General features: G+C 43.0%; 1 protein-coding gene across 3 annotated transcripts in view; it reads right to left on the bottom strand.

Annotated features, from left to right (window-relative positions):
* THSD4 (thrombospondin type 1 domain containing 4) overlaps window positions 1-12315 on the bottom strand; it is a 903119-nt gene that overhangs the window by 775875 nt on the left and 114929 nt on the right. The window lies entirely within an intron of this gene.

Genomic DNA, 12315 nt, shown 5'->3' with positions numbered 1-12315 from the left:
TGTTGCAGGGGCGTGTCGGAGGCGTAGTGAAGGCAGGACTGGGGCGTGCCTAACAGATGGGCGTCCTCAAGCGATAATGGAAAAAAGAAGGGCGTCCCTGATGAACACTTGGCTGACTTTACTTGGTCCTTTTTTTTTATGACCAAGCCACAGAAATGTGCCCAAAATGACCAGATGACCACTGGAGGGAATCGGGGATGATCTCCCCTGACTCCCCCAGTGTTGCAGGGACAGAGACATAGAAATATCCAGTGTACCTGAATGTACCTCACCTTGAGCTACTACTGAAAAAGGTGTGAGCAAAATCTTAATAAATAAATAAATAGCGAAGGACGTCCTCAACTGCTGTCACGGAGGCATAGCGAAGGGCATCTTTCACCCATACTCTAAAAAAAAGACAAAAGTTTTTAAAGTTGTTTTTTTTGGGGGGGGGAAGTGGTTAGTGACCACTGTATGCCTTTTTCCATTCAGTTAGTTCATCAGTTAGTCCACTGCAGCGCCCCCTAGGGTGCCCGGTTGGTGTCCTGGCATGTCAGGGGGACCAGTGCACTATGAATGCTGGCTCCTCCCACAACCAAATGACTTGGATTTGGTTGTTTTTGAGATGGGCGTCCTCGGTTTCCATTATCGCCTAAAACCGGGGATGACCATCTCTAAGGTCAACCTAAATGTTGAGATTTGGGCGTCCCTGACCGTATTATCGAAACGAAAGATTGACGCCCATCTTGTTTCGATAATACGGGTTTCCCCGCCCCTTCAAGGGATAAAGGGGTCCTTTTACTAAGCTGTGGTAAAAAGTGATCTGCGGCAGCGCGAGCACATCTTTTGAGTATGCGCTGGGCCATTTTTTATCGTGTCTAGGAAAAAGGTCCTTTTTAAGGAGCCGGAAAATGGAAGTGCACTAAAATTGAAACAAGCATGCATCCATTTTCAATGTGAGACCTTACCGCTACCCATCAACCTAGCGGTAAGGGCTCACACGCTACATGTGTGGTGACCGGTTGGTGCATGCCAGCTGCCGATTAATGTCGGAAATGCCACGTGTGGTAGAAAATAAAAAAAAATCATTTGTCCTGGCATTATGGGCACACACCAAATCTGAAATTACCTCCAGGGAGCGCGCTAGCCTGGCGGGAGTCTAATTTTGGCACACGCTTCATGTGCGTAGAGTCTACCACACCTTTGTAAAAGGGCCCCTTAATGATGTAGGCATTCCTTGCAAAACCTTGAAAACAGCTTTTGCAGTTCTTTTCATGAGACCATGGCTAGAAGAAATCCATTTTGTTTTTGTTCAGGTTTTCCCTTTGAAAGTAGCATGTCATGATAGTTTCTGACAGTGGCGTAGCCACAGGTGGGCCTCGGTGGGCCAGGGCTCACCCACTTTGAGCTCAGGCCCACCCAACAGTAGCACACATTTAGCGGTAGCTGGTGGGAATCCCAAAAACCACCAGTTGAAAACTTCCCCCTGATGGTAATGAAAACGCTACTGTTCATGATACCAGCACCTGCGCGTGCTCAGTTTTCAATGCCTGCCTGCTGCAGACTGCCAAGGTGGAAAGAAGCGTTTTCCCGCCAGCTGAGATATTTTTTTTGTGGTGGAGGGAGAGGGGGGGAGAGAACACTTGGTGCCCACCCACTTCTTGCCTAGGCCCACCCAAAATCTGTTGTCTAGCTATGCCCCTGGTTTCTGAATTGAGGGGCTGCTGTCCTCTGATCTGAAAGTGGTTCCCCATCACTGACCTGAATGAAACCTTCAGTTTCATCCCTCTGAGATCATCTAAGCCTTTATACTTTTCCAGGCACTGAATATCATATTCCACAGACATGCACAATAATTGTTCTGACATGAATGGCAATTTCCCCAGATAGCTTCCTGGGTAAGAGAGTGTATCAGTAGCAGTGCCTCCGTGGAAAGGACTTGTGTTCCTTAACTATGAGCATCTGGATAAATCCAATTTATGTTCAGTGCATATATAATTCTTGTTTTTATTATTACTTACTGTACATAATCCTCTGGATTGTATAAATGGAGTGCAAACATTTGCCCAGTGAGATGTGCATGCAACTAAATTGAGTAATGAACCAATTAGTGCCAATACTTGGGGGCTTGCAATCAATTACAGGTGTTGCCAAAATGGCAACATTTTGGATTTGTGCACGCATCTTCCTAAATGCTATTCTATAAAGATCAGCATGCAAATCTTATAGCACACAACTCAAAATGGGGCGTGGCCATGGGAGGGCCGTGGGCAGGTCATGGGTGTTCACTAAAGATGCACACACTATTACTGATCACCGGAGATTCGCGCCTAAATTACAGGCCAGGATTTACACCAGGTTTCAGTTATTGTAAATCCTCATGCCCAAAGTTTGGCGGATATCGATTCTAAGCGCTATTCGATAAATGGCACATCACTCAGCACCATTTATAGAATAATGCTCCGCACAGATTTTTCTCGGCTCTGTATTTTGAACTTAATTTACTGAAACTAGTCCAGGAACTTTAACATTTATATGGGAAGGGAAAGGGAAATGGGACTTGATATACTGCCTTTCTGAGGTTTTTGCAACTACATTCAAAGTGGTTTACATATATTCAAGTATTTATTTTGTACCAGGGGCAATGGAGGGTTAAGTGACTTGCCCAGAGACACAAGGAGCTGCAATGGGAATCAAACTCAGTTCCCCAGGATCAAAGTCCACTGCACTAACCACTAGAGGTGGAAGGCAAATATTCACCTCCCTCCAACCTCAGTGGGCCAATATTTCTCATGGTCTAGTCCCATTGCAAACAAAACTCCAATTAGAGAACACCACATGTTCCAAAATTCCATTGTCCTGTTAAACCATTGCAGCATTTAAGACTATGCTGTGTTTACTAAGGCACTTTCACATACCTCCACATTTCTCTGTCCAGAAAATTCTTCCTTCTTATTGATAAGAAAGGGACAGCATAAAAGTAAACATAACATTAAGAAACTTAAGAAGGCAAATTAATTGTGGCATTAATTGAAAAGGAAAAGAAAATTCACAGCTTACTAAAGAAAAGTCAAAGTGTGATGCATTTCTCAGAATTTCTCTTAAATCTGAAGCTAATGCAGAAAGCTACCATGATCCTAACCGTGCAGTTACCACGGGTCATGTGAGCACATTACTGGCCAATCAATGCAAAGAGGGGTTGAGCATGGGTGTTAATTGGCATGGAAGACACAGGCACATACAGCATTAAAATAAATGGTAATGAGACCATTAAATACTCTACTGCAATACACAAAGGGCCAAGGGCTAGATGCACTAAACCTTAACGACCCTCTAACAACCCTTTAAGGAAGGAAATTCCTAACCCTTGCATGCATTAAAGGCCTTTTTCCTACGAAGCAAGCAGCTAAGGAAAACGGAATGCAAAGAAGAAACTACCATTGAAATGTGGACAATTCGGAATGCACTAATCACACCAATGAGTGCAACGAATCATTTACCGTCAGAAATTTTACGTGTGCTCAGACCTGTCGTTAAGGCCCCCCTGCACCATAAAAATCCAAGCCAGGATGTTTAAAAAGAAAAGTGAGATACAAACACAAACACATGGCTCTCCGCTTTCCCCTGCATCATTATAAAACAAAACATACTGGTCTCCCTGCAGCTTAAAAATCCTGTCTCTCCCCTTCTACTACTACTTCTACTTAGCATTTCTATAGCTCCAACAGCTTTGAAAATTAACACCCTAAAGCCAATTTTCCCAGTACTGTAAACAAACTGCAAAGAGGTCTTTTGTTTCAAAAGGGGATTTACCAGGGTCCGTTGTTCTTTTTAGAGTTATCTTCAACTGCACTCTTCTGCTAGATCAGACAGCTAAAAGGCTTGCAGGTCGGGATCCCCCCCCCCTCGCACGCCCCAGACTAACGTAAGCAACCTACGTAGGTTTAATACGTTTGTGGCTGCTCTGCGCATGCTTAAGGAGAAAATTAAGGACGGGGATAACGTACGCTTAATACATTGTACTTTTCAATACTGCACCAAACATTTCTGAGCTGTTTTTTTTGTGCATTCTTCGTTGTTTCAAATTCGTTAAGCACTTTTATGATTTAGATTTTTTAACGTTTGGTTGATGCATCTAGCCCCAAATTCTTTAAATGGTGCCTTAAAAATCATAACCGAAAAACCACATGGTTATAAAATATACTCACACACCATCCTTGCAACTAAAATTTAGGCACACCCACTTAGATCACCTAAAACCAGACCTAAATACCTGTGCCTAAGTTAGGCACAGATCAGGTGTATTCCATAATAGTGCATATAGATTTTTGAAATGCTAACAACCCACCCATTCCACGGCCACTCCCACTTTGTCACTGCATGCATTAGAATTTACACACGCTGCATTATAGAATATGCCTAGAAAGTTGTGCACATACATTCTAATTAAAGCCAATTAGTGGCGCTAATTGGCTTGTTAATTAATTTGTGTGTGGAATTTGGCTATGTGATCAAATTAGCATGCACAACTTAGGGCGCCATATTTAGAATATTGGGGAAAGGAGACAGTGGCTTTTGAAGCACCCACTATATGAGAAATTCCTTGCATGTCCACAGCAGCGTAGAAGGTTTAGTTGAGAGGATTACATGCTCTTTTGTGATTTAAAATGCCTCATTTTTCTTTTTTCTCCAGGCAGAACAGTAGCTGCAACTTTAACACAGACGGGAAGTAACAGCAATAATAATGTGTGTGTGTCTGAACAAAACTGAACGTGCCGGCATACATCTGCAATTGTTGCCTGTGCATAAATGTTTCTCTATGTTGATATCTATAGGTTACTGTGTTGCCATTAATCTATTATCATTAATCTGTCACACTGTTGCCTTGTTGAGTAAATGCTGAGCTGCCAAAGTTGATACACTAGCAACACTGAAACCTACTGCTTCATGCACCTAGCTTAGGGCCCCTTTCACCAAGCTGCAGCAAAAGATGACCTGCGCTGTCATCGGTGTGTGTTGTTCACCTGCGCCAAGTCCCCCTTTTACCGCAGTGGGTAAAAGGGAAGTCTCTCTTTCCTGCAGTAAATGGCTGTGAGGCAAGTAAAGCACTTGCTGCGCGGCCATTTCAGGGGGGGGGGGGAAGCCCTTACTGCCACCCATTGAGGTGGCGGTAAGTGCTTCTGCGCTAACCCGGCAGTAACCAGGCAGTACGCGGCACTGCCCGATTACCGCCGGGTACAATCCTGCGCTGCAAAAATAAATATATATATTTTTGTAGCGCCGGATATGATGGCGCACTAGGGGTGGGAAGTACCGCCGGGCTGCTGCGATGGCCCGGCAGTACTTCCTGTTTAGCGAGTGGTAAGCCCACATTGGGTTTACCGTCACTTAATAAAAGGAGCCCTTAGTTTGGTCTACTATCCATTGCTCCATACATCCCATATACTCCGTGTACCAATTCCAGCTATATTGGTTATCTATTGTTTTACATAATCCGTTCATTCCATGTATCTGTCCATTTACATTGTTATATACCCTAGCTACATTCTTAGTTCTTGTTTTATGTAAACTTAGCTGTTCACTGTAAGCCACATTGATCTGAACTCTGTTTGGATAATGTGGGGTATAAGAACTAATAGATGAAATGAATGAAATGAAATATCAGCCTTGCAAAATTTTCATGTGCAAGAAATTTTTGCAGGGCTAATATATATGTGCTGAAAAAACACTGCAGGTTTGTGCTGGAACCCCTTCATTTTCTGTGCACATGCACACAAGAAGCCATGCTTACCGCTGAACCTCCTATGTTCTATGGTTAATAGCATATGGACAGATCTGCAAATGATTTTAACAAACAGTCTTTTATAAAGGCTTAATTTTTTTTCTGCAAAGTTCAACCTTACAGCAACATAAGGAAAAAAAATTGCCACGTCCTCCACTTATCTATAGTGGTTCTTCCTCAAGCCAAACAGCTTTCTCCAAAATGAAACAAATACTTTATTTTTTTGCCAAATATCTACTGCATATCAGATATGATGACAGTCACTATTTGGATTTCTTAAATGTATTTATCCACAGAAGCCAAAACATTTTGAATTAATCAAATCCCTAGAGAAACCATAGATAATATGGGGACAATTTTTAAACTTTCTGCAATGGGACAAAGTCTAGAAGCACTTTTCACCAATATTGAAAAAGTAATGTCCGCACATATATTTTGCTTCAATATTTGCCATAGGTACAAAGTACCTGCACACATGTGCACCTGCTTCAGTGTGGATGCTTTTCATCTCTGAGGCTTAGGAGTTATGAGGTCTTTTTAAGTAAGCTAGAGTAGAAAGTGGCCTTAGATTTCTACAGCAGCAGTAATGACTTTCTATTTTTTGCTTTAATGGCCATGTGCTAATGTTACTTAATGCTCAAAAAGGCTTTAAACATAGATCCACTTCCTCAATATGATTAATACAACACACAGTGGGGTCCTTTTATTAGGTGCACTGAAAAACGGCCTGCAGTAGTGTAGACGCATGTTTTAGATGCGCGCAGAATTATTTTTTTAGCGCATCTACAAAAAATGCCTTTTTTGCCGAAAACGGATGTGCGGCAAATTGAAAATTGCCGCACGTCCATTTGGGGTCTAAGACCTTACCGCAAACCATTGATGTAGCAGTAAGGTCTCATGCAGTAACTGAGCGGTAATGGTCTATGCACGTAGCTGCCACATGCCAGAAAATAAAAATATTTTTCAGACATGTGTAACGGACGCGCACCAAAATTAAAATTACTGCAAGGGCCACAAATGAACCGGGCACCTATGTGGCTTAGTAAAAGGGACCCAGTGAACCTTAAGATCACATAAAGGTCATTCGATAGGAAGACAAAGTCTCAGACATCACCAGGTCAAAGATGCTCTGGCCATTGGAACTGGGTCAATGAATGAAGCCCACTGGTGACCATTATAATCATCAACCAAAAAAAAAACCCTCCTTACTAATTAGCTCATGTTTTAAGTTTTTATATTTTCAATATTTTTTTTTATTTTTTCTTCAAAACGTTTAAGAAAAGCGACTGGCAACTGACAAAAAAAATCAATATGAAGTGACACTTATCTGTAGCCCACTGGATCCCGACAGGCACCCGTTTGCTATCACTTCTTCAAAGAGATCAAGGCCAGCGGTCACATCAAGGACGCAGCAGGAGCGTTATGCACAGAGTCACAATGTGTCTACTGGCCTTGATCCCTTGAAGAAGCGGCAGCGAAACGGGTGCCTGTCGGGATCCAGTGGGCTACAGATAAGTGTCACTTCAAAAATACCTCTCTTTTTAATTAATCAATTTGTTCCTCAGTCAGGTTACAAGCCGTTATTATCAGCATCTCTGTTTCTATCTTTTGTTACACCAGCAAAATAACTTAACAAGAAAAATTGTATTATCAAAGAATTTAAGAGACATTATGAGGACATGTTATAAGAAACCAATAACTAAACATCAAGCCAGTAATATAACAAAATTCAAATAAAGCAATACAAGGTTTCCATCCCTCCTCTTGGTAATTCATTCATCAAACTTAGCCTAACAAATAACCTAATCAACTATATTTCCACCTCTTCCCAGGCATCTTATACATTTCTCATCTACCAACACATCCCGATGGAACTCTTATATTACCCTTATCCACATCACATCCTCCCTGCCCATTATTCCTTCTCCCAGCAGCTTACAATCTCTCTCTTTCTGCCTTTCCACAATGCACAATATAAAGACTCAATGAGGCTTTAGTGCAGATCTTAACAGCGCTTATCTTTGGATTCCATTTACTGAATCCAGCCCTAAATATCTACCCTGTGCAGTAAATGCATGGCAAATGCTGGCCACACTACCACATGTACTGCACAGTCTTTGTGCTTACTGCAGGTTAAACTTTGCATTTGAAGTGTAGTAAGAGCAAAAAAAAAAACTTACCACACTTTAGAAAGCACTTTAGGGTGCTTTTACTAAAGTGTGCTGAAAAATGGCCTGCGGTAGTGTAGGCACGGGTTTTGGGCACGCGCAGAATCATTTTTCAGCGCACCTGTAAAAAAAGGCCCTTTTTTATTTTTGCAGAAAATGGGCATGCGGCAAGATCAAAATTGCCACGCTTCCATTTTGGGTCTGAGACCTTACCGCCAGCCATTGATCTAGTGGTAAAGTCTCACGCGGTAACTGGGCGGTAATAACCTACGCGCGCCAAATGCCAGTTGGCACACGTCTAATATGCATGGTAGAAAATTAAAAATGATTTTTTGGCCACACGCATCGGTCGTGCGGTAACTCCATTTTGGCACGCGTTGAGCATGCATAGACGCTTCTGGGGCTTAGTAAAAGGGCCCCTTTATATTTTGAGCTGCATGTAATATTAGAGGAGCACAGGCAATTATTAACCAAATATATTTATCTCAGCATTTGATTTAGTGGATCACAATCTGCTTTTGACCAGATTAAACAAACTGGGCATTGCTGGCTTAGATTTCAAGTGGTTTAGTGAGTTCTTAACAAATACAATACTCGGGGTAAAACGGAGGTTGAGGTGTCTAATCCATGGAGAACGCATTGTGGAGTTCAAGGCTCCCTTCTTCCTCTGATTTTATTTGTTTTCCCAATTTCATTTGGTACTAGTTTGTACATCTCACTTCTCTTATGCTAATGATATTTGGTTGATAATTCCATTTCAGAACACATAGATTATACCTATATTCTACTGTTTAGTATTTAGAGATTTGAATGGTTAAGTGTTGTTTAAAACAACCCATAAAAAAAACAGATTGCTGTGGGTGGGTGGGTGGTCCAGACAAAGTAAAACATCTCCTGTCTGCATCCCTCCTCTTAAATCCTGAAAGATTGTGGACATCATTGTTGATTATATGATCAAGTAAGTGCAATGGTAAAGAAAGAATATGGAGGTTATAAAAACCTATGTCAAATTAAGGAGGAGGTTACTAAGCTTTAGTAAAACGTGGCATTTTATCACAGGAGTCAGTAACATAATACTAGATGTTAGTAACTCCTATAATAAAGGTTTAACATAATTTGTGGCAAAGTGCCCCAGTCCCTTAATAGGCTCTCTCCCCCATGCTTACCTTTATTTATCCCAGGTGGTCTAGACCAGTGTTTCCCAAGTCCACTTGCCAGTCAGGTTTTCAGGATATGTACAATGATTTTGCATGTTCTGGATTTGCATACACTGGTTCCACTATATGCAAATCTCTTTTATGCATATTCCTAGGAGGTTATTCTGAAAACCTGTCTGGCAAGGGGTACCCCAGGACTGGACTTGAGAAACACTGATCTAGGATGTCCAGGGCAGCAGCAACCCCTAGCCACTCCTGTCCTTGCCAGTGCTCAGTTCAAAATGATACTTGCAATGCCCAGGGAGCTGAATAGCACAGCTTGCAAGATTGATCACAAGTTGCCAAATTACTGCAGGTTAGTAACTCCTTTGATAAATTAAGCTGTGGTACAATGCCATATTTTACCACAGTTTAGTTACTTTCCCCCCTCAGTTATTTATGTCCATGATGCTGAACAAAGCAAATTAAAGGGGAAGGGAAATGATATACTGCCTTTCTGAGGTTTTTGCAACTACATTCAAAGTGGTTTACATATATTCAGGTATTTATTTTGTACCAGGTGCAATGGAGGTTAAGTGACTTGCCCAGAGTCATAAGGAGCTGCAGTGGGAGTTGAACTCAGTTCCCCAGGATCAAAGTCCACTGTACTAACCACTAGGCTACTCCTCCAACATAGGTGGTCGGTGGCCTAACTGTCTGGGGAGGCTAAAGGGGGCGGGGTCAGGGGCGGTGCCAGGGGTGGGGCTTACATCCATAATTATCTGACAACCCAGAAAAAAAAAATAAAAGTAAAATAGTAACACTGCCTGCCATAATCTCCTCTCTGTTTCTCTCCCTCCATCTAACTTTCTTCACCCTCCCTGCCATGCAGCATCTCTTCTCTCTCTTCCCCTGCCCCAGGCACCCAAGATCTCCTCTTTCTCTCTTTCCCACCTCACCCTACCTCACATACCATATGGATCTCCTCTCTGTCTCTCCCCCACCTTCCAGCCTTGCTCCTCCCTCTCTCTCTTCTTCCACCATGCAGCATTGACTGTTTTTCTTTCTACTATCCAGGTTTGCTCCTCTGTCTCTTCTCTCCCCCTTATATCCAGCTTTACCCATCTGCCTCTTCTTCCCCAAAACATGTAGGTTTGCTTCTCTGTCTGCCCCCCCCCCCAAATATCCAGCATTGTGTCTCTGCCTCTTCCCTCCCCCATCATCCTCTCTCTTTCCTCCCATTTCCTGCCTCCAGCTGCAGCATTATCTTCTCTCTCGTTTTTCTTCCCCCTAGCCACCAACCGCCTATGGTCTTCACCAGATCTGGATCACTCAGGGACTCAGAAAAGCCAACCAGATGCAAATTATTGTGTTGGGCTCTGCCCTTCTACTTAGCGTTCCATCCGCTTGAGGTGAAGGTGAAGTTGATTCATAGCACATGATGCATTCTGTGCCCCAGTCTCCAGTATTCCCACACGATGTTACTGATCTTCAAGCTCCAGATCCATATTATCCAAACATTCTTGAGCGGCCTCAATTCGATCATGTGTTTGCTGTAATTTAGCTTCCACTACTGCCCGCACTTCAGTCACAATTTCCTTAGTCCTTTCGGAGCAAACGAAGGACTCGGCAGGGCCGATTGAACCGCCATCTTGGCTTCAGCTTCCCCGTGTTTTCTCCAGGGCCCCTCTCTTCCTCCTCTCTGTCTCAAGTTTTAGGTCTTATCTTCCCATTCCCAATGGCATCTGCTTGTCCAGCACGCAGCACCTTAAATAACTTTCAAAGTACCCGCTGTCTCTCCAATTCAGTGGCCGTCGGTAGGCAGACACTATGCGCGGGGCCATCATGGATCGCTGCACAGCGGCGTTGACAGCTCTTCTGGTCCCACCCCTCTATGATGCAACATCCTGTTCAGGCGGGAACCGGCAGAGCTGTCAGCGACGTGTAGCGGAGCTCTATGGTCCTGCGCACGGTCTGTTTATTGACGGCCACTGGGTCGGGGGAGCGGAGAGTCGGGCAGAAAGGCAGCGCAGGGAGGGGAAGCTCAAGTTTATATCATTTGCTGCTGCCAGAAATTGGGAAGGTTGCATTTGGGCTGGGGAGGCTTAGCCTCCCCAAGCCTCTTATACGGGGCGCCTATGTCCTCCAATCCTGCCTATCATCTGTAGAAAGATGCTAAAAAAAGCACAATGGACCTAACCAACTATTGTCCAGTAGCATCTATCCCACTAATGACCAAACTCATGGAAGGTATAGTGACGAAACAACTTACTGAATACCTAAATAAACACTCAATTCTCCACAAATCCCAATCAGGATTTCGGACGAATCACAGCACCAAAACTGTACTAGTGTCCGCAATGAACTCATTCAAACAGGCAATTGCGACTGGTAACAACATCCTCCTCCTGCAATTCGACATGTCCAGTGCCTTTGACATGGTTAATCATGAAATACTAATACACATACTAGAATACTTCGGAGTAGGAAGCACTGTCCACAAATGGTTCAAAGGATTCCTGACCACAAGATCATATCAAGTAACAATGAACACGGACAGATCACCACCATGGATACCTGAGTGTGGAGTCCCCCAGGGATCCCCTCTCTCACCAACATTATTCAACCTAATGATGATACCTCTAGCCAAACTACTAAACCTCAACCCCTACATTTATGCAGATGATGTCACAATTTACATCCCATTCAAAAATGATCTAAATGAAATCACCAACGAGATCAACCAAAGCCTCCAAATAATGCACACTTGGGCAGATGCATTCCAACTAAAACTTAACGCTGAAAAAACACAATGTCTTGTACTCACCTCACAACATAACACAAAAAACTTCAGCACCATAATCACACCATACTGTTCCCTTCCGGTCTCACAAAACTTGAAAATTCTTGGAATCACCATTGATCGAAACCTCACTCTTGATACCCACGTGAAAAACACGACGAAAAAGATGTTCTACACCATGTGGAAACTTAAAAGAGTAAAACCTTTCTTCCCGAGATACATCTTCCGTACCCAAGTATAGTCAATGGTAATAAGTCATCTGGACTACTGCAATGCACTATACGCCGGGTGCAAAGAACAGACAATAAAAAAAAACTCCAAACGGCCCAGAATACAGGTGCCAGACTCATATCTGGAAAAACTAAATATGAAAGCGCAAAGCCCCTAAGAGAGAAACTTCACTGGCTTCCACTTAAGGAATGTATTGCGTTCAAGATCTGCAAGATT

The sequence above is a fragment of the Microcaecilia unicolor genome, chromosome 1 (assembly GCF_901765095.1).
Source record: "Microcaecilia unicolor chromosome 1, aMicUni1.1, whole genome shotgun sequence".
NCBI lineage: Eukaryota > Metazoa > Chordata > Amphibia > Gymnophiona > Siphonopidae > Microcaecilia > Microcaecilia unicolor.
The sequence above is the reverse complement of the archived record's forward strand: the minus strand, read 5'-3'. Positions and strand labels throughout refer to the sequence as shown.